Source organism: Narcine bancroftii, unplaced genomic scaffold (assembly GCF_036971445.1).
Source record: "Narcine bancroftii isolate sNarBan1 unplaced genomic scaffold, sNarBan1.hap1 Scaffold_724, whole genome shotgun sequence".
NCBI classification, from domain to species: Eukaryota; Metazoa; Chordata; class Chondrichthyes; order Torpediniformes; family Narcinidae; genus Narcine; species Narcine bancroftii.
The window spans coordinates 5015-27595 of record NW_027212230.1 but is presented as its reverse complement, the minus strand read 5'-3'; the positions used below and the strand labels follow the sequence as shown (position 1 = coordinate 27595).

The following is a 22581-nucleotide window of genomic DNA, read 5'->3' as shown; positions in this document are numbered from 1 at the left end:
ACGAACTAGAACAGATTCTACTGGTTGGTGGCAGAATGAAACACTGAATAACCTGGACAGGAAATTAGTATTGATGGTACTGATGTGTAAAACTTTCCTAAACCTTGCTGTTGATTGAACTGATAACCATTTTGTTTCCATGATTGAAAAGTGAGCAAATCTAGCAAACGGAGTCACAGGAAATAGTTGCAGAAAATAAAAGTTATCAAGGTTTGTTGGGTCTGTACTTGTGCAGCTGTCTAGCAGTAGAGCAATGAGAAATGAATAACTTGTCTAACATTAGATGATGCAGTTTATTGTTGCCAAAGAGTGACGATTAACAGTAATCATGAGTTAGATTTACAACAAGGAAATTTTGTTCTTCGTTGAGAAGAGGAATTCTCATGTAAGCAGTTAAAGCTGCTCGGGGCCTGAATCTATAAAGACAAAATGGGTCTTTGCATAATTCTGGCAGGCTTTTTTTTTTGCATATCCTATAACAGCAATGTTCTCATTAAAGTGTGCTCCAATCCCAAAAATGTGAAAGTAGCCCAACGTCTTGCATTAAGCAAAACCTGTGAAGCTTTCCTTGCATTGAAATTGAAGATACGGGTCACGGTCACATGCCACTACTCAAGACTGGCTAATTTAGCACTTAATCTAATCATATATCTTGAATCTTGTTCTTGCTTTGTGGCTGTTTTGTAGAGTATTTTAAAACAATATTTAATCCGTTCAATTTATTTCTGTTTGTAAATTCTAGTACTTTAGAGGTCTAAGTGGAATGCTGTCAGTGGATTTTTGTTTATGGGGAAGAAATTATGCTGGGCATAAATTAGGTATCATTTACAGTGCAACTCCGATTATCTGAAATCGGATTCTACAAAATCCATAAATGTCCAGCCACTGCAAGCGGCTGGCTAGGGGCGGGCTGATGACACCGTCAGCCCGTGACCCAGGATAGCTTAGTGAACGTATTATGCCAGATTATCGCAGAATAGTCACCATCGGTGTGGCCGCCGCTGCTACCCCCCGGGGCCCCAGACTTGCCGCTCCACTCCCTCGTCCTTCTCAATCTACCGGTTGCGGTGGGTCAGGATGATGAAGCCAGGGACCCGAAGGTGCTGCAGCGGGTGGTGGCGGCGGCCATCCCGATGATGACTATTTTCACTGATGATTTGCAATATCCAGAACCAAGAAACTCACAGGTGAGTGAGAGTGAAATATAAACACTGTAAAAATGATCAATGGCCGACTTCTTTGCCCATAATCCCACACGCAGCTGGATCCGCTCTGCGTTTCCCAGAGTGGCTCCGGCTGCTTGGGGAATTATGGGTATCAAAGTCGACCATTCTGTGACGGTATTTATTACGGGGGGGGTGCCGCGGCTACGGCTCCGTACAACGCACCGAGGCACCGCTCCACATTAAAGCCTTTTAGGGCTGCTCTCCAGAAAGGTAAATTAAAATTTTTCTCCAAGGATGGAGCTGGCCTTGAAGTGGAGGCCCTCCATAAAAACGCCTTGAAAGAGTCACCCCAACGGGTGAGTGGTATCAACCAACTCTTCATCCTGGGCGATGCCATTGCTATGTCACACAACTTTACTCAAACAGCTGCTACGAGCAAAGCACCACCCAAGGCTCTTCACTGGCTGAATATTGCTCCCATCTTCACCAAAGGTTCTTGTGTTACTTCAGAAAACATTTACTATTTTAAACAGCATGTTTTTACCTATTTATTTTATTCTTGTTTATTTTAATTTTCCTCAATTAATTTTTTTTTTGGCCAGGTGCTTGAATTCCAAAATACAGAATAAGAGGTGAGCTCTCAATGAATTTGTATGAGAAAACGATAACCATAAGCAAAAAATATGAAACGAACCGTAAATTTTGTCAATGATCTGATTTTCAGGAAAATTGTGATTTTTCTAAGACCTCCCCCCCCCCACCCCCCCCCCCCCCCCCCCCCGAACCCTCTAACATTGAGTGTATTGAACTAAGTCGTTTTAGGCCAAACACCCACAGGAGGCGGAAGACGTTGGAATCTAAAGCCAAGCACAATCTGCTGAACCAAATTCAGTTCTGGAGAAGAATTTTGGCACCAAGCCTTGACCCTTCTTTTTCTGCCACTGACGGACCCTCCCAACAGCTTCTGTAAATTTGGACTAAAATGGGCAAAGCATTGACAGATGATACTTTTTTTAATATACAACATAGTAAAAGCCGATTCTGGCCATTGATCTGTCCGTCCAATTACACCCAATTTAACTACAAGCCCATATGTGTTTGAGGGTGGGAGGAAACCGAGCCCCTGGGAAAACCCAAATGGGTAAAGGGGAAATCGTACAAACTACTTACAGGCAGCGTCACATTTGAACCCGGTTCGCTGCTGAAGTAATAGCGTTGCGCTAACCGTGCCACCCAACCTAATCCTGTTGAGCATGAAGTGATACATTTGGAGGGACTAATAAAGATAGGATGTGAACAAATGAATGGCAATCTCTTCAGAGTACAGTACAGAGGAATAGACGGACTATTATATACAAGCCCAAGGACCCCTGAAGGTGTCAACACAAGTGTATAGTGAATAAGGCATGCAGAATACTTGCCTTAATTATCCTGGGTATTATGTAAAGCAGGAGTGGCCAACCTTTTAGTTTTTAATTTAGATATACAGCACGGTAACAGGCCATTTTGGCCCACGAGTCCGTGCCACCCAATGAAGTTAAACCCCCGCCCCGGTACATATTTGTAAAGCATTGGCTAGGCCACAGATGGAATACTGTGCAGTTCTGATCACACTATTGGAAGGGATTGATGATACTAGAAAGGATGCAGAGGAGATCCACCAAGGAACGGTGTATTTCAGTGTTGAAAGTGAGACTGGAGAGGCCTGGTTTTTGTGGATTTGTTTTTCTTGGAGTGGAGTGGCCTGTTAAATGTGTTCGTAGAGTTGATATTAAGAAAATGTTCCCTAGAGTAGAAGGTTTGGGTTTAAAATAAGGAGTAAGCAGTTGAGGAAGTGCGAGGAGTAATGTTTTTACCCAGAGGGGTGGTTAAAACATGGAATGTACTGCCTGAGAGGATGGTGGAGGCTGAGTCCTTTACAACATTTAAGAAGTATCCAGGCAAGCACTTGACTCACTAAGACATAGAGGGCTTCAGGACTTTAGCATTTTTTGGTCTCCAATTGGTATCATTGAACAAGTCTGCCATTTTATTCATTTAATGTGCAATGAAAAACTCATTGAACATAGAACTTTACAGCACAGTACAGGCCATTCAGCCCATGATGTTGTGCCGACCCATATATACCTCCCAAGAAAAAAAAATAAACTCTCCCTACCTCATAACCCTCTGTTTTTCTTTCATTCCTGCAGCTGTCTGAGAGTCTCTTAAATTCCCCTATTGTCCCAGCCTCCACCACCACCCCTGGCAATGCTTTCCAGGCACCCACAACACCCTTATGTCTCCCCTAAACCTTCCTCCCTTCACTTTGTACAACGACCACTAGTGTTTGCTACTTCTGCCCTGGGAAAAAGGTGCTGAAAGATTAATGATTGTGCCGTGATACGTATTTGACATGTATTGTCTATGTAATCCTCACATGAGAATCCTCAGTACAGATTTCTTTCTTTTCCTCTTTGGCTTGGCTTCGCGGACGAAGATTTATGAAGGGGTAATGTCCACGTCAGCTGCAGGCTCGTTTGTGGCTGACAAGTCCGATGCGGGACAGGCAGACACGGTTGCAGCGGTTGCAAGGGAAAATTGGTGGGTTGGGGTTGGGTGTTGGGTTTTTCCTCCTTTGTCTTTTGTCAGTGAGATAGGCTCTGCGGTCTTCTTCAAAGGAGGTTGCTGCCCGCCGAACTGTGAGGTGCCAAGATGCACGGTTTGAGTCGAGATCAGCCCACTGGCGGTGGTCAATGGGGCAGGCACCAAGAGATTGCTTTAGGCAGTCCTCTTCTTTGGTGCACCTCTGTCACGTTGGCCAGTGGAGAACACGATCTTGGGAAGGCGATGGTCCTCCATTCTGGAGATGTGACCCACCCAGCGCAGTTGGGTCTTCAGCAGCGTGGATTCGATGCTGTCGGCCTCTGCTATCTTGAGTACTTCGATGTTGGGGATGAAGTCGCTCCAATGAATGTTGAGGATGGAGCGGAGACAGCGCTAGTGGAAGCGTTCTAGGAGCCGGAGGTGATGCTGGTAGAGGACCCATGATTCGGAGCCGAACAGGAGCGTGGGTACAGATTAATCTTTTTGCTATTGGATGTTTCCTGGGTTGCTAACAGGGATCCTATACTCTTGCATGGGTGAAAGGGTACGTTGGACAAGATCAACACCCTGCTGAATGGATATCCATGAGGATGGTTGAAGCTTGGCAACTCTTTCTAAGAGGCATTCCACTCGAGCACGTTGATATCAAGAAGTAGATGTTGTGACTCTTGAACGACAAACTAGGAAATTATAGTTATAGTTTGGATCTCCCAGTGGCCACCCACTTCAATTCCCCATCCCATTCCCTTGCTGACATGTATGTCCATGGTCTTAGGCTCCTCTCGACTGAGGCCACCCGCAAATTGGATGAACAACACCTCATCCTCCAACTGAGCACCCTCCAATCAGATTGCATTAAAATCGATTTCTCTGGCTTTCGTCAAACCCTTCACCCTTGCCTTCCCCCAGCTCTGACTCTCTCTCTCTCTCTCTCCTTTTTTTCCCTTTGTCTCCTTTCACACCGACAAAATCAATTCTCATATCTCACCTTATCATATCCAATGGACACCTTTTGTTGGTCTGGAATCCTCCCCTAGCCACCACCATCTCTGTTCTGAGATTTCCAGGTTTTTTTTTACTTGTTCCTTAAAGAAGGGCTCAGGCCAGCCTGAAATGTCGGCATTATATCTTTATCTCCTATGGATGCTGTAAGACCGGCTGAGTTCCTCCAGCATTTCTGTGTTTTTAGTCAGAAATTATAGGCCAGTGGGCCATATAACAGTGGTAGGCAAATTATTGGGAAAAGATTCTTAAGTAGACCCTATCCCTAAGAATATTCTCCCAATAATTTGTATTGAAAAGTGTGGAATTATTAACGATAGTTGCTGTGATTTTCTTAGGGAAGGTGTTGAAGAGATGACACAGATGATATTTTAGGGTAGGACAGTGGATGTTTAATTTAATTTAGGCATACAGCATGGTAACAAAGCACTTCCAGCTCATGAGCCTGTGCCACCCAAATGCCCCAATCAACCTACAACCCCTGCAAGTTTTGAAGGGTGGAAGGAAACCCACGCAGACACGGGAAGAACATACAAACTTCTTACAGACAGTGTCGGATTCGAACCCAGGTCATTGGTGCTGCTCAAACATGGTGTATACATGGACTTCAGTAAACCTTTTGACAAGATTCTTCATGGTTGACTGATCCTGCATATTAAGGCTCATGGGATTTATGGAGAATTGGTAGATTGTCTTCTATGACTAAGCCATTTTAAATCCAATGAAGGAGGGGTGTTATTCTGACTAGACGTCTGTGACCACTATTGTTCAGCAGGCATCAGTACTGGGATCCCTGTTGTTTGTAATATATATAGCATATATTGTTATATGTAGGTGGGCTGATTAGTTGTAAATCACAAAATCTGTAGACACAGTGGTTGAAGTAAAAACTACAGGCTAATAAATCACTGGGAGAAGATGGATTTCCACCTGAGTTTTGTAGACACTTCAAAGAATTACTAATGCCCCTGTAAATGGATGTCCTGGACCAGTCAGTGGAAACACAGGCCCTCCCAGCATCATTCTCAACCACAATTATTACAGTTACGAAAAAGGATAGGAACCCACTAAAAACTTTGTCTTACGGACCAATATCCCTGTTAAATGCTGATCATAAAATACTCGCGAAAGCATTGGCTAATAGGTTAGGACAATACTTGCCAAAACTGATACATACAGATCAAGGAGGATTTGCTAAAGGGAGGCATTCCTCAAATAGTCTGGGAAGATTATTTAATATAATGCACATGGCAGAATCTGAAGGAAAACCCAGTATTACAATCTCCCTAGACACGGAAAAACTATTTGACCTTTTGGAATTTCCCTTTTTATTTAAAACTGGAAAAATTTGGTATAAGCAGAATATTTATAAATTGGGTAAAAACTTTATACCATAAACCACAAGCTAAAACAATAACAAATAATCCGATGTCAGCGGTGTTCCCCTTGAGTAGATCGAGTAGACAAGGATGCTCTCTGTCCCCAGCACTTTTTATTTTAGCGATTGAACCACTGGCAGAGATAATAAGAAGAGATTTGGATATAAAGAGCTTTAAAGTCAGGCAAGAAGAAAACAAAATCAGTCTATTCGCTGATTATGTGCTATTGTACCTATCAGACCTGGCTAAATCTTTGGAAAAATTATAAGGAACGCTAGAAAAATATGGAAGAATATCAGGCTACAAAATATATATAGATAAAAGTGAGATAATACCATTAACAAATTTTGAATATGAAAGATACCAAAAAATTTAAATGGAAGCCAGATGGAATAAAATATCTTGGAACAGCAACTGACAATACCTCGCAAAATCTGTACAAACTAAATGATCTTCCTCTTCTTGGAAAGATCGAAAGAGACCTACAGAAATGGAGAGACTTGCCGATTACTTTAGTGGGAAGGGTTAACTGCATCAAAATGAAAGTGATGCCAAGACTGCAATACCATTTTTTAATCGCTGCCTATTCCATTACCTAAAAAATATTAAGCTACTAAACAACCATATCAGACAGTTCCTATGGAATAATAAGGTACCAATAAGGTACCATTGGAACAACTGAGATGGGACTACAGGCTGGGAGGACTTAGACTTCCAGATTTCAAAAAATATTACCTAGCTGCACAGGTTAAACTTCTCGCAGCCTTCTTCACTGAAGATAACTCCCCGTCTTGGGTTCAAATGGGGATGTACTCAATGGAGGAGGGGGAAGCAAAGGATTTTATCTATAAATGGAGTGTCAAAGAACTAAAGAAAAAGACGGATAACCTTATTTTAATACATATGATTAGAACATGACAAGAAATCAATGAATGTAGAGGGAAAAAAAGCAGGGATATCAATAAAAGCACCATTGTGTAAAAATGTGTTATTGCCTATGAACATGGGCAATGGAATATTAAATTCATGGTCTAACAAAGGTACAACATATATTAAGGACTGTTACATAGAAGGAACTCTTGTGTCCTTTGAATAAATAAAACATATATACGGAGTGGCCAGTGGGACCTTCAATTTTCTCCAGCTTAGATCATTCTTAGAAAGATGGTGACCCCACCTAAAAATTAGTGAAACTGAACAAACGGTCTGAATGGGGAATACACCCAAATTTATAACAAAGATGTACTATGCTCTCCAGAGCAAAAGTGCAAAACCAAGGAAAGGATGGGAGTCAGACTTGGGGGGTGGTGATTTCAGAAATAAGCTCATCAGGTTGATGTAAGGACATCAGTTATAAATGCAAAATATCGATTGGTTCAGTATAATTTTTTACACCAATTTTATCTTACCCGTAAAAGTTACACCGATCAAAAGCCGAAATTTCAGAGATGTGTTTCAGATGTGGGACTGAAACAGGAGCTTTTCTTACATGCCATGTGGTCATGAGTGAAGGTGAGGCCATTTTGGCAAGAAATCGCAGGAAAATTAACCAGGATAACAGGAGTGACCTTCATAGGCGACCTGTAGCTACTAGGTAATTTCTTGGAAATAAGTGACAAATTGACCAAATATCAAATCTCATTTATAAAAATAGTACTGGTGGGAGCCAAAAAATGTATTGTGATCACTTGGAAGTCCGACTCCCCTCTACTTATTCACGATGGACTGTGGAAATGAACAGCTGTAAACCTACGGAAAAAATCACATACAACTTAAAGAACAAATATGACACTTTTGTAAAGGTCTGGCAGCCACACCCGGACCACATAGGGGCCCAAATACAGTAATAAAAAAGGGGGAAAAAGATATAAAAGTAACTATTATATATGCAAAAATGTAGTTTCCCCAACTCTATCCTATATACTTAAAATATATGTAAGTTCTGACAGTGAACAGATCAGTATGTATGGAAGGGGGAGAGAGGGAGGCACTTGTAAGAAAATGTTTAATGTATATCAACTTTCCCACCATGTTTAAAAATTGTCCGCTATTGCTATTTATTGCTAGCATTTTCCCACAGTCCCTTATAAAGATTTATATAGGTCAACATAACAACAGAGGCTGAAAGGCTCCTACTGTATTGCACATAAAGGTTAACCGTGTTATAATTAGGCATGATTAATTTTGTTCAAATATAAGATCATAATACATTGATCAGAATTTAGGGGAGGTCACCAGTAGAAGGTAGAACAGTCCTAATCCCGGGGATGGCTCCTCGCAAGTGTGAGAGCGTTCAGCGTCCCAATTAGGACTGGTCATGTGTGAAAAGCCAAACCCCCATTCCTATCCCGGGACACTGAACGGCCAATTTAGTGGGACACAAGTGTAAAAGGGGTTCAAATTATGATTAAGGAAAGGATGTAGAAGAGATTACCCAGGATGTTGCCTGGATTAGAGAGCATTAGCTAAGAGGAGAGATTGGACAAATTTGGATTGTTTTCTAGCGTTAAAGGCTGCTAGTTAATAAGCTTATGAGAGGCAGAGCAATTGGGTCGAAAGTCGGTCTTTTTCCCAAGGTGGAAATGTCAAATGCCAGAGGCCACGTGAGATGGGTGAAAGTTTAGAGGAGAGTAAAAGCAAGGTAAGCAATTTGTTGCACAGGTTGGTAGGTGCCTGGAATACACTGCCCAGGAAAGTGGTGGAAGCAGATACATTTCCAATATGTAAGAGGCATGGAATGGAAGACTATAGACTATGTGCGGCAGGTGGAAGGAGCTTCAATTGGCATCGTAGTTAACCTCGTCATGATGGACCAAATGTGTTCTTCCTGTGCTGTGTTGTCTGGTCATTTCTATCATTACTTTTGGTCTAGATTAGATTTAATCCCTTTCTAACCACAGAGCACCTATTGCTTAAGGTGGGATGTGAGTGGGAGAAAACGAAAGGTTGAGAACCACTGCTCTGGACCCAATTGTGACTGAAATATTTTGCTTGAGAAAAATAGTCATCGGCCCACTTCCTGTGGAGTTCTGAAACCATGCACATAACGAGTCAATGAGGTACGATTAAAACAGTGGTTTTCAAACTTTTTACTTTCCGCTCACACACTACTAATCACAGAGCCCCTATACTTAAGGTGGTATGCGAGTGGGAAAAAAAAGTTTGAAAACCACTGGCTAGATCCTTGTCAGTAACTCTGGCAAATAAAAAAAAATAACTTGAGGAATATGGCAGTGTTTGAATCATCCACAGTAATTAGTCAGGTCATGCAAACTTGCGTAATCTGTAGTTGCATCTGCATTGAATGCAAGGGTTGTGTAACTCCAGGTCGAGTGTAATGCCAGTCACTTTGGGCTCAAAGTGAACTCTTGTTCTTTCGTCTCCTAATGACTTGAATCCTCCCACCAGACTAGAGGAGATGGAGAGACGAGATAAAGGACAACAAGAGACGCGGTTGGCTGGAGGAGTAACAGTGAAACTGTCATTTTTGCATGATGTTTGTACTCAACATTAATAGCTGTCCTTGTGTTCGCAAGAATGCAACCACCTACATGTACAATATACATTTGGAGTGTTGGAGATTATTTTTAACATAAAAGTCTTGAGGGGGAAGTAACAGACCTCTAAATATTACAGCTACTGTGGATCATTAAAAAAATTAGGTATATCTGATTCAGGCCTTGTGGGAGTTTGTTAATTTGCTGTCTGGATTTGAGTAGGAGTACACTTGGGGTTTGTGAGAATGAAAGCTTGACTGAAAGGTTGGAGCGCCTGGCTGGTGGCAAGTGGAACAAGGTAGCCTCACTCACATTGCAAATCTAAAGGGCAGAACTTCCAAACAAGCAAAAAATACTTGCAGTAAAAGACCCACTGGTTCATCAGTCCCCAATAAATTGGAAAAATATAACTTTACATGAAATTTCTTTTTAGTCTACTGTAAGGCAAAGATTTGCCATCAGCAGAAATTGCCCAGATCCCCTTATGGTCAGAGAAAGAAGCAACAAAGAGTCTCTCTCCCCCCACCCCTGGAATGTCCATGGCTTCGCCTCCAGCCTCCACAGCCAGACAATCAATCCTAAACACTTTGTTCCATGCCCAATCTCATTGTTGTACACTCTCTGTGAAAGGAAAAAAAGTAAGCTCCTTGGCCAAATAAGGCTAAAAAAAAACTGTCTACAAATATTTCTCAATCTCCTCTCTGGTATGGGCATACAGTTGTGTGCAAAGGGGCAGCCTTTCTTGTGATATGATTGATCCCTGTCCCAGTAAATGGTATTGCAGATAGGCTGGGATCTAGTGACTTGCCACTATTCTGTAACCTTTATGCAGTAAAACACCTCGTATCTGGCACCTATGGGGATTGATAGATGCTGGATAAGTGTATTTTTCAGTTGCTTGAGTCGTACTCTTAGAATGCCTATTACACCTGCATTAAGAATAAATAAAAGATGAAAATACTAGACTGTACTTACAGTGAACAAACTTCACTTGCATGAATATATAAACAAAGCATTTAACTTTATTTTCAGTCACATTCTTTGAAAACATTTAACCGTCACTGCATCTGCAGGTTCCTCCCCCTCCACGGAGCTGCCCAAAAGGTGAACAATAACATTATAGATAATTCCCCCCCCCCCCAAAAAAAAGTTTAGAGATAAAGCGACCAGGGCGACGCTTACTAAGCAGGGATAAGGAGACACTTTAGAATGATCCCAACGGCGAGCAGTTCTTCATCCTGTGTGACGCCAAAGCCGTTTGAACTTTATTGAAACAGCTGCTATGAGCAAAGCACAATCAAGGCACTCACTCCGCTGGCTAAATATTTGCTCCTATCTTCACCAAAGGTTTATGTGTTACTTCATAAAACATCTACAATTATAAACTTAAGTATATTTTTAATCTATTTTATTTTTTAAAATCTTATTTATTTTCCTCAATTTTTTTGGTGGTTGCTTGAATTCCGGATACCAGGGGTTTTACTCCATGGGTTCTTGACAGCTCTTTTATTTTGAGGAACTGGGAGACTATGAGTAAATTCTATGGAGTGGGCTGCAGTTACTATGAAGGGAAAGAAACTTTGTTCCGGGAGTGTATTGATTCCATAATGGAACCTCCACCACCCTAGCTGTCTATTTCTAAATCTTGGTACAGTATAAGGGTATTAAAGGTTACGGAGAGAAGGCGGGGACGGGGTACTGAACTTTAAGATCAGCCATGATCTCGTTGAATGGCGGAGCAGGCTCGAAGGGTCGAATGACCTACTCCTGCTCCTCTCTTCTATGTTTAAACACTGATTTAACGTGATGAGTCATTGGACTTGGGTGTTGGGTCCCGGCAGGAGCAGGGGACATTGGGCTCCCAGCAGGAGCGGGGGTTGGGGGGGCCGTCGGGCTCCTGGCAGGAGCAGGGATGTCGGGCAGTTCCAAACACAGACGCAAACATGTTTATACTTCATACACAAGTACTGGATCATAATGGTTTACTAAAAATTAATTTGTGTTTTAATTTCCACTGTGTAACAACAGGTAGAGCAGGAGGTTAAAAAGGCAAATGGTAGGTGGGCCTTCATATCAAGAGGGTTTGAGTCTAGGAACAAGGATACCTTACTGCAGCTGTACAGGGCCTTGGTGAGACCCCACCTGGAGTATTGTGTGCAGTTTTGGTCACCTGATCTAAGGAAGGATGTTCTTGCAATGGAAGGAGTGCAGAGGCGATTCACCAGGCTGATACCTGGAATTGCAGGAATGACTTATGAGGAGAGATTGCGCAAATTGGGATTGTACTCGCTGGAGTTCAGAAGATTGAGAGGGGATCTCATAGAGACCTATAAAATTCTGGCAGGACTGGACAGAATGGATGCAGACGGGATGTTTCCAATGGTTTCCTGGAGCCATGGTTCGAGGATAATAGGCAAACCATTTAGGACCGAGATGAGGAGGAATTTCTTTACCCAGAGGGTGGTGAATCTGTGGAATTCATTGCCACAGAGGGCAGTAGAGGTAGATTCATTGAATATATATATATATATATGAGGGAATTAGATGTATTTCTTCAGTATAAGGGAATTAGGGGTTACGGAGAGAAGGCGGGGACGGGGTACTGAACTTTAAGCCAGCCATGATCTCATTGAATGGCGGAGGAGGCTCGAAGGGCCGAATGACCTACTCCTGCTCCTATCTTCTATGTTTCTAACAGCAATTTATTGTTTAGCGTGACCCTGCTTTTTCCACAGTGAGATTTTATGGACCCCAATGATCATGTTATAACGGAGCCATTGATCTCTGGGAATATCATCGAGCAAAGTTAAGCATCTCAATTTGTAGTTTAATGACCCATGATTCTTTTCAACAAAGGAATAGATATTCCAGTTGAAACAATCCATCCATAACATTTTTAATTTCACCTTTCCCCTGGATCATGACTCATCCATGTGCACACATTGTATCATGAATAATCTTTAAGTGGTTGTACATGAATGATGATTCAAAGGTGTAGTTCCATTGCTTTTTAAATAAAAATATTTTCTGAGGGTGTAAAAACACGATGTTGGAGAACCTCAGCGGGTCAAACTGTGTCCTTTATATAGCAAAGATAAAGATAGGTAACCAACATTTCAGGCTTGAGCCCTTCATCAACTTATGAGCAAAATGTAATTGGGTGCCTGAATAAAATGGTGGAGGGGAGGGGCAGGGGGTGGAGCACAGGCAGGAGATAATAGGTGGACAATGGTTAGAGTACACACCAGCAAACTGGGAAGGGGAGGTGGCTCTGTGAATGGAGAAAGAAGGGGGTGGAGATCTGATCCCCCCCCCTTCCCCCTCCCCCTGTTTGCTGGTGTGCCCTCCCTCCCTTATCCACCTATTACTTCCTGCCTCTGGGACTCTGCTCCTCCCCCCCACCACCACCACTGTTCATTCAGGTGCCTGGCCACAGTTTGCTCATATCCTGATGAAGGGGCTCAAGGCCAAAACGTCGGCTATGAATCTTTTATCTTTGCTATAATAATGTTCAACCTGCTGACTTTCTCCAGGATTTTGCTTTTACCTCAATCACGGTGTCTACAGACTTGCGTGTTTTACTCCTGCTTTTCTGGAGATGGGCCTCGTGGCTGGGAGAGAGTGGCAGTTTAACAATCGTGAAGAATTCTTTCCCTTTCCCTCTTGTCGGCCCACATTCCCCCGAAGCCATTTTTTGGGCAGCCTGCGCGAGTGGTGGCTTTCATCAGAGCTTGTGTCACTTTCTCTTGTCAGTTCTGCTGAAATTCCGAAGCGTGAACGCCCGCGACCCATCGCCCGACAGCTACGGAGATGATTCTAGTCTGCTGCTTCAGCTGCGGGACCACCTGCTGGATTCCTTGGGAGTGAAGAGCCATCTGCTCACAGATGAGTTCACCAGGTGAGTTGGGGCCCCTCTGTGGGTTGATCCTTTACATGGGCCTCAGTTTGAACACTGCACCGGGAGGGATGTTCCATCCTTTTCTAGTTCTGACCCTGGACAGAGGATACAATAAAACCTCTGGTATCCAGCACCTATGGAGATTGGTAGACGCCGGATAAGTGAATTTCCCACTTGCTCGAGATTATCTTTTGCGTGAATGGAGAACTAACCTTTTTTTTGGTGGCGGGGGCAATTTTACACCTTCCTGTTATTTACCCCCACAATTTTTTGGGGGCCGGTTACTTGAATTCCGGAAAACGGGGATTTTACTGCATCCCTGATATTATAAGGCTCTTTCCATGTCAGGATCCAGAATTAACATCAACACTCATAAAGGAAGCGCACTGATGTTTTTCTCTTTCCCCCATCAGAATTGCAATAAGTGGACAAATAAATAAATTTCCCATCTGAGGAACGAGTAACTAATGGAGAGGATTACTTGGGGTGATCATGTTGAGGGGTGGGAAGACAAAACTCGGGAGGAAGCCATTTGTAGCAGATTGAGAAGCCCTATTCAGAAACGAGGGTTCAGAAAGTATGAAGCCTGTCAGCCTTGCGTCAATAGATAATGTTGCAGTTCATTATTAAGGAAATAGAAGCAGGACAATCAGTAGATCATATTTCAGTCAAGTATAATTTTGTGAAAGGAAATGGTGTTTGACAAATTTATTTGTGCTCTTTGATGATGTAATGTTGGGTGTCAATAGTGTATTTGCATTTCCAAAAGGCATTTAATAAGGTGACCTCAGTGATTACTGCTTAAATGATCATGGCATTGAGGGAAAGAATTGCAGCTGTATCACCTCTGTCACATGCGGGCCACTGGCGAAAGGCTTAGCTGTGACAAAGCTGCAAAACCTCTGAATACAGGTTCGCACATTAAGATTAGTAAAGAATTCCTGATAGCTTTGAAATCTCAGGACGTCATCAAAACTGACAAGAAGAAAAATCAACCTTCTTTTTTTTTAGTTATTTCCACGACTAGGCAATCCCTCTGCATTATATTTATCAACCTTATCTCTGCTTCCCCCTTAGCTCCTGTTTCTCCGAGTTGGCGCCGGTGTGTGCTGTTGTGGGCGGAGTGCTCAGCCAGGAAATTGTAAAGGTACGCTGGTCATTTATCTCACACACACGGGGCTCGCAATGGTAATGGATGTAGCCATGGCAAGTTTGGATGTATTTAAGAAAAAGTGAAATAGGCAGGAGGAAGATCAAGTGAGGTGCAAAGATGAACTGTTGTCTGCAATGACCTGGTGTGAGGTGTTCTCAAGCCTCTGGATTTCGCTCATCAAGTAGTTGGTTGTGCACTTGCCCACAATAAATATATGCTGCTTGGCAGAATGATAGAATCATAGCTGGTACAGTTTGGAAGCATCCATGCTGACCAGAGGGCACTCTTCCATATTACTCCCATCAACCCGTGCTTGGTTCACAGCCCTCTGTGCCCAAGTGTTTCAAGTGCTCATCTGAACCCTTCTTGGGTGCTGTCAGTGGCAACCACTCTCTCTCTCTCTCTCTCTCTCCCTCTCTCAAAATGTATTTCAGATACTCCCATTCTGGAGTGGAAGAAGGTCCCCCACATGACCCCTCTAAATCTCTTTGCTCTTACCTGAAACCTGTGACCTCCAGTTTTATCGACCTCTGATGTGGGGGAAAGTTCCCTTCATTCTACCCCAGTGCTTCTCAACCATTTTTTTTCCCCACTCACACGCAACTTTAAGTGCTCTGTAAGGGATTACTCAAGGTGGTGTGTGAGTGGGAAGGGGGAAAAAAAGTTGAGAACCATTGGTCTACTCTATCTCTACATCATTTTATATTCATGATTAATGACCCAAAGCTTGAGTTAATTTTCTAACCCAGCTGGTCGATGTGGAATCTGCCATTTTATGAACTGGGAGATAAGTGACCATTAAAGCAATCAGGTTTTTGTAAGAACTTCTGCCAATAGCCTACACACATTTAGTGGCCAGAACACAGCTTAAATCCCCAAAATGATGTACTTGACCCTCAATTGCATTTTAAATTTAAATTTAGACATACAGCACAGAACAGGCCATTTCGGCCCACGAGTTCGTGCCGCCCAATTTATACCCAATTCACCTTCACCTCCGAATCATTTTGAATGGTGGGAAGAAACCGGAGCCCCCGGGGGAAAACCCACGCAGGTACGGGGAGAACATGCAAACTCCTTGCAGACAGCGCAGAGTTCGAACCCAGGTCCCGATCGCTGGCGCTGTAAAGGCGTGGTGCTGCCTGTGCCACCCAAACCGTATGTTTTGCATAGCTAATGGAGAGAAGATCAGATACTTCAAAGATGTATTTTTGTGCTAGACCGAGTTGCCTTCAGGCATTACTTATTTGGGGCGTTACTTCATTTAGTCCCTGAATTGCAGGTTTTTACCTTTCCATAGTCACTGTCCATTAATTTGACCAAGAATACAGTCTTCCTGAATTACTCAGTTGGTGGTTCTGCATCTGGTATCTTTTTGGTTGTGGGTAAGAAGAGAAAGAAATGTTGGAGAGAGAAGCAGATGATTTCTGGAGTTAGGTTCTTCCCCAGGAGCTGCATTGTATCCTAACAATAATGTGAAGCAATAATGTTCCATCCAACAAGGAGCTGTAATTCTAGACTAAGCTAAGATCTCCAAATCCAAATCCAGTCACCATGGTCTGGCACCTATGGGGACTGTAGATACCGCATATGCAAATTTTCCGGTTGACTGATACAATGCCTAACTAATATACCCGCATTAAGAATACACAGTTTAAAAAAAAAAATAGTGTATATCATGGCTAATGTGATTTATGGTGTGAAAAAATAAATAAAAAATAAAAAAAAAGAATACACAGTTTAAAAGGCACATTGTAATTTGGAAAAAAAAGTGTTGTGGTATTTAATTGTATAAAGTTCACTTTAATCAGGTAATTCCCATAACTAAACAAAATTTAAATTTGATCCCTGGTTGCTAGCGCTGCAACAACATGGCGCTAACCGTGCCACCGTCATAATGAACCCCCTCCCCCACGTTTACGGATTCTTTGGCTTGGCTTCGCGGACGAAGATTTATGGAGGGGTAATGTCCACGTCAGCTGCAGGCTCGTTGGTGGCTGACAAGTCCGATGCGGGACAGGCAGACACGGTTGCAGCGGTTGCAAGGGAAAATTGGTTGGTTGGGGTTGGGTTTTTCCTCCTTCGTCTTTTGTCAGTGAGGTGGGCTCTGCGGTCTTCTTCAAAGGAGGTTGCTGCCCGCCAAACTGCGAGGCGCCAAGATGCACGGTTTGAGGCGAGATCAGCCCACTGGCGGTGGTCAATGTGGCAGGCACCAAGAGATTTCTTTAGGCAGTCCTTGTACCACTTCTTTGGTGCACCTCTGTCTCAGTGGCCAGTGGAGAGCTTGCCTTGCTAATATACCTAATACGAATAAAGATAAAGATTCTTACTCGGCAGGGATAGGGAGACACGTTGAGAGAGTCGCCCCAGCGGGGAGTGGAATCAACTGGCCCTTCATCCTGGACGACACCATTTTATTCAAGCACAACTTTATTGAAACTATTCAAACAGCTGCTGCAGACGGGACACGAATATTTGCTCCCATCTTCAACTCGGAGAATATTTATTTTACAATTTTAAACTTTTATTTAAAATTTTATATTTTCTTATTTTAAATGTTATTTATTTAGTTATTTGTGTTTCTGGATGATTGAATTCCGGATAATAGGGATTCTACTGTACTTAAAGAGTAGTAATCTCTTCTGTGTGATGCCATTGAATATATCTGGTAAAGCTTAGTTCTGTGCTATTGTGCGAGGCCAGGGGTGGCCAAACTTGCTAATGTATGAGCCACATAGGATAAACTTAAAGTTGTATGAGTGCTGCAACAATCACACAATTGTAAACAGCAGCTTGTACATTTCCTGTCTCAGACAACACACCTTCTGTTCCGGGGTATAGGACGACTCTGTAAAGGATGATCCCCAGAAATTCCACCCAGAATGTGGTTTTGAGCGATACCCTTTGTATAAGTCGCCCCCCATAAAAATAAAATATGGCACTTACCACTAACCAGTGGATGCTGTTAAAAGCAAATCACAATTTATCATTTAAAGGTTTAAATTTTATTTGGAAATTTTAAAATAAACCACTGTCGGCTCCTATAGAGGCTGTTTAAAGCCTGTACAGACAGGGTCGGCGTCAGAAAAGTCTTAGCTGTGGGGGGGCATTAGGGTTGCCACAGGGGGCACAATCTGACGTTCGAAAACTCACTCGGGGGTGGAAGTGGTGCTGCCTACCATAAACTTTCCCCCTCCTTCCCATTTAACAGACAAATGCTCTGCTTATATTGTGTGGAGGTTAGTGACGCTAGTGGTGGGGGGGGTAGGTCACAATACCTCGTTTGGGGGTCAATCCCCCTCTTGACGCCAACCCTGTTTACCGGGACTTTGCGAATAACTAATAGGACGTGCGCAATATTGTATCGGAGCCGGCAGGAAGATGGCGGCAGTGTTGCGACTTCGTCATCAAGGTACGGAGTTTAGACCCTTTATATGGGACGACCACAATTTTAAGGTGAAAATATTAGTTTGAATTATCCTACACAATCCAATATATGGTATTGCGCACATTATATCTCAGAGAGCCACATGTGACTCGAGAGCCAGAGTTTACCCACCCCTGTACTAGGCTATGACATCAGTTAAACCTTAAAAGTTTGAGTCAGCCATGGTTGCCTCCTTTTGCCCACTGCTGGATTTGTGGTGTAGTAAATGGAGAGCAGTGCAGACCCTCTCTGGAGCATCATAAGTTTCAGAGGAAGGTTGTGACTGGAAATGTGACTCCAATTTGCTACTCTTTCTGCTGTTGCAAGTACAGAGGGAATAGCTCACAGTGAATGTGTGTGTTCTTTGCAGGCCTTATCCCGGCGAGACCCTCCTCACAACAACTTCTTCTTCTTCGATGGGCTCAAAAGTAATGGGATTGTGGACTGCATTGGGCCTAAATGAGGAAGATCAGATGCGAATAGGGTGCCCTAGTCTTCACGGCCAATAAAAGTAACCGCCTGCAAGCAGCGATGCTTAGAACAACCAATCCATGTTACCATGTAAAAGAAAGTGACATCATTTAGACAAATTGGATCATAAATATCCAAGCAAATGCAGCTGTATGGGTTTTCACAGATACAGTTTATCAGTGAAACCTGTCCCTCATGTAGATCTACTTCAGAACAATCTATCTGGTCACGTTCCTGTTGCTTGAAATTAGATAATTTCAGTGTCCCTATAAAGGTCACATACCTACCCCTTGATATCCATGCTAGAAAATACCCATCTACATCACTGAGGCCTACAGCGTGGCAAGCTATTTACTGATGTTTACCATTCCAGCTGTAGAGTAATTAATCTTAGTGCATTGATTAATATTAAGCAGTAAACTCGTCATCTCACCTTTTTCCTAGCCCATGCTCCCTATTCTTTGCAGGATCATGCTTTTGACATTCGTATTTGATTAAATACCACCTCGAACAACAAGACTGCCAGTCCCTTTGTTTTCCTTAAAACGCCAAGGCATCAATGAGCAGCTCTGCTGAAGTCCGTTTGGGTCCATCCGACCTCAGTCCTCCAGTGTGCCAACTCCTTCAGCTGTCATTGCTGGCTGCAACTCATTCAGACCTTTTTTTTCACCTCAGAGTCAACTTCAAGTTCCATTCCAGCGACTCAACCAAATGTATAGACTGCATTCCCCAGTGCCTAGGGAGAACTGAACTGTCAGAGATGATCATTTTTCCAATGCTCATGTGCTGATTATAATAATAGCCCCATGGTTTAAATATCTTTTTTTAAAAATTGTATTTAAACATACAACACGGTAACAGGCCCTTTTGGCCCATGAGCCTGTGCCGCCCAATTACACCCAATTGACCTCCAACCCTGGTACATTTTGGTGGGAGGAAACAGAGCATCTGGAGGAAACCCACTCAGACACAGGGAGAGCATTGACACCCCGGTCCAAATTGCTGGCACTGTAACAGCATTGTGCTGACCGCTACTCTAACCGTGCCGCCCTCTCTCTCTTGAACTTCTAAAACTTCTCTCTCTGGTTAGCAACCATCAAAAGTTCTTTGCCTCTTGTCAGTTCAGCCCTCCATGCACAGGGTTGTTTCAAGGCTAACACATCCTAGGTGTGAACTGGCTTAGGATTGGAAGAATACGAGGCTGGAAATGTTCAGATGATGAGTCCCAGGAACATGAATTTATGATTTGCATAATTACCAACGGATGATGGTCATACTTGAGGCCTGAAGCATGCCACACAGCTGGTTTCCTTTCGGAGGTATTCTCGCAGGAGTCGCCATCTTTGCAGAGAGGAAGGTTATTCGCGATGTCCATTTGTCTTAATGAAAAAAAAATCACATCTCCAGCAGAAATATTAGGAAATTATTGTTGCACCTGAAGCAGTGTTGTTCAGGATTCTGGATTGCTTTCAAATAAATAATTGAAATGATGGTTAACTCAGGATTCCAGACACTTCAAGCAAGCCTGATGGCCTTGGAAAACCCATAGTGGAGTCGAGAGACTGCAGGAATTTGGGCCAGCAAAGTAACAAGTTAAACAGGATAGTCTCCAGATGACGGGATTATAGCGTACACAGAAAAACTCAGCAGATCACGCAACATCTACGGGAGGCAAAGGGTGACCATCATTTTGGGCCTGAGCCCTTCTCCGAAACATTGTTTCTATCGATGCTGTGTGACCTGCTGAGTTTCTCCTGCCTTTTTGAGCATTGCCAGCAAAGTAATATCAATATTTTTTTTTACTGTTGGATCCCTTTTGAGAACTTGGCAATTATGCAATTGTCACTGAACAAGCCAGTGTGTGACATTGAAAGAACTCTGTCCTCATTCCAATGAACTTCATTGATGACCGGAGGTGAGAGGATTGTTGTGACAAAGGCTGCCAGGAGAATTTTCTGCAAAACCAGTTCTTCACCCTGTAATAGCTGAAAGATCACATAATTGTACCACACAACCAGGTAATGATTATATTGCTTATTTAAAGAAGAGAGGCCTTGGGAAATTCTGTCTTTCTTGGGTACCATAATGAACTCTGTGCTTATGGTCTTGATCAACTTGATAGTTGTATCATTCTCTGAGAACAGTTTGTTAAACTTTTGTCTAAAAACATATTTCTCAGGTATTTCCAGGCTTTGCAATGAACTCTGGGCTAAAGGTGTTACTGTTTAGTCACATTGTCAGTTATGAAATACATGGTTGGCATTCACAGTACAATGCACACATAAGGGAATGTTATGTAACAGTGCCTGTCTTTCAAAAGATAGATCTCAATATGCGAAGAGATTTTTTTTTCCCCCCCAAAATGACCCTCAACTCTTCAGCATTCAGTCCATGCACAAGTTGTTTCTTCAGTCAGGTTTGAATGCAGTAATAACTTTGTGAGAGTCTTCTGCGTTTTGCAGTTTCTTGAAAGTTTTGTAATATTGCAGGGCAGTTTTTGCTCCATAAATAAAGTTGAACTTTTTTTTTATTAAAAGTGCCTTTTCTTACCTTGACCTGAGCCTAAGCACAGAGATTGGGATGTACAGGAGTGAATCTCAGTGCTGTCCCATGCTTATTGTTTCCATAAAATTACGACTGGAACGCTACTATTAACTTGTTACACTGGATGTGTACTGGAACTTAAGAAATGGGAGAGACATTGAAACATGCCGTCCCACAATCTGGCTCCACCGTTTAATAAGACTATGCCTTGATCTGATCATGTCTCAGTAACATGTTCCTTATTGTCTCTTGTAACCTTGTAGACAAAAAAACCTATCTCAGCATGAATATATTCTGTGACTCAATTTCCACAGTTCTCAAATTCAAGTATATTTGTCTTCCGATTGCACCAATACAACCCGACGAAACAGCGATCTCTGGTCTACAGTGCAAAACTTGAGTACAGGTAAAGACTTTGCAACTGAGAGGAGAAATTCCTTTTGCCCTACTCTGAAACTGCTCCTGGTTGGTTCTTAATTTCTTCTGAGGGAAAAGAAACATCCTCTCAGCATCCCCCTTGTCAAGCCAACTCAGAAATATACGTATGATTCAATAAGAACGTTTCTCATTCTTCAAGACTCCGGTGAGTATCAGTGCAACCTGCTGAATTTTCCTCATAAGTCAATCCCTTCATTCCAGGCATCAACCTTGTAATCGTTTGCTGAACTGCCTCCCAATGTATCCATGGCCCTTCTTAAGTGAGAAAAAAATGAACAGTGTGATTTTCATTTAATTTGTACATTGTTTTGGGAAAGTATCGGGTTTGGTGGATTCACAGAGAGACAAGTAGACAAAAGTCTCACAATCAAGGGTAACTTTACACATGAGAATGAAACAGGGGAAGACATCAAATGGTACTTAATCACTCAACTAATAACTACTGGTATATAGGTATTCACTTCGGATCCAGGTGGGACTTCTCTACTGGTGGCCGCCTACCCTCTACACGGTACTAGACTTAAATTCTATAATGGTGTAAGCGGGCACAAGGGTCTTCGACACCAGCAGCTACTTACCCTACCTCACTCTCCCACACATGTACAGACTCACATGTAGGGACTTCCAAACAGTCTCCCGAGTCCCTGTACTAATGAGGGTGCGGCTCTCTGCAGGCACTGATCTATTGCAGTTCCACTAAGTGTGGTGCACACCTTACTCATGACTCCGCAGTAGTGACCCGACGTGGGGTGCTGTTTGTGGCTTGGACCAAGAGGCGGAGAGAGCATTTGTTATAATTTATATGCCTCTGAGCTGGGTGTCTGACCCATGATGACACTACATCATTCAAACGAACCAGCGGAAAGATGTATTCTTAATGGGTGGGAAGAGTCCAACCTTGTGGCAGGTGATGCGACCTCCGACTAGGTTCCAGACAGGGAGGTCATTTGGTCCTCCGCAATCCAGACATACAACACGGTAACACCCATGAGCCCATGCCACCCAATTGACCTATAGCCC

The 22581-nt window shown here is 42.9% G+C and overlaps 1 long non-coding RNA gene across 1 annotated transcript; it reads left to right on the top strand.

Moving 5' to 3' along the window:
• The first annotated feature begins 13375 nt into the window (after positions 1-13375).
• Positions 13376-21115, top strand: LOC138751116 (uncharacterized). Its single transcript, XR_011349721.1, has 3 exons — positions 13376-13528; positions 14606-14675; positions 18479-21115. It is a non-coding gene; the product is annotated as an uncharacterized lncRNA (long non-coding RNA).
• The last annotated feature ends 1466 nt before the right edge of the window (positions 21116-22581 follow it).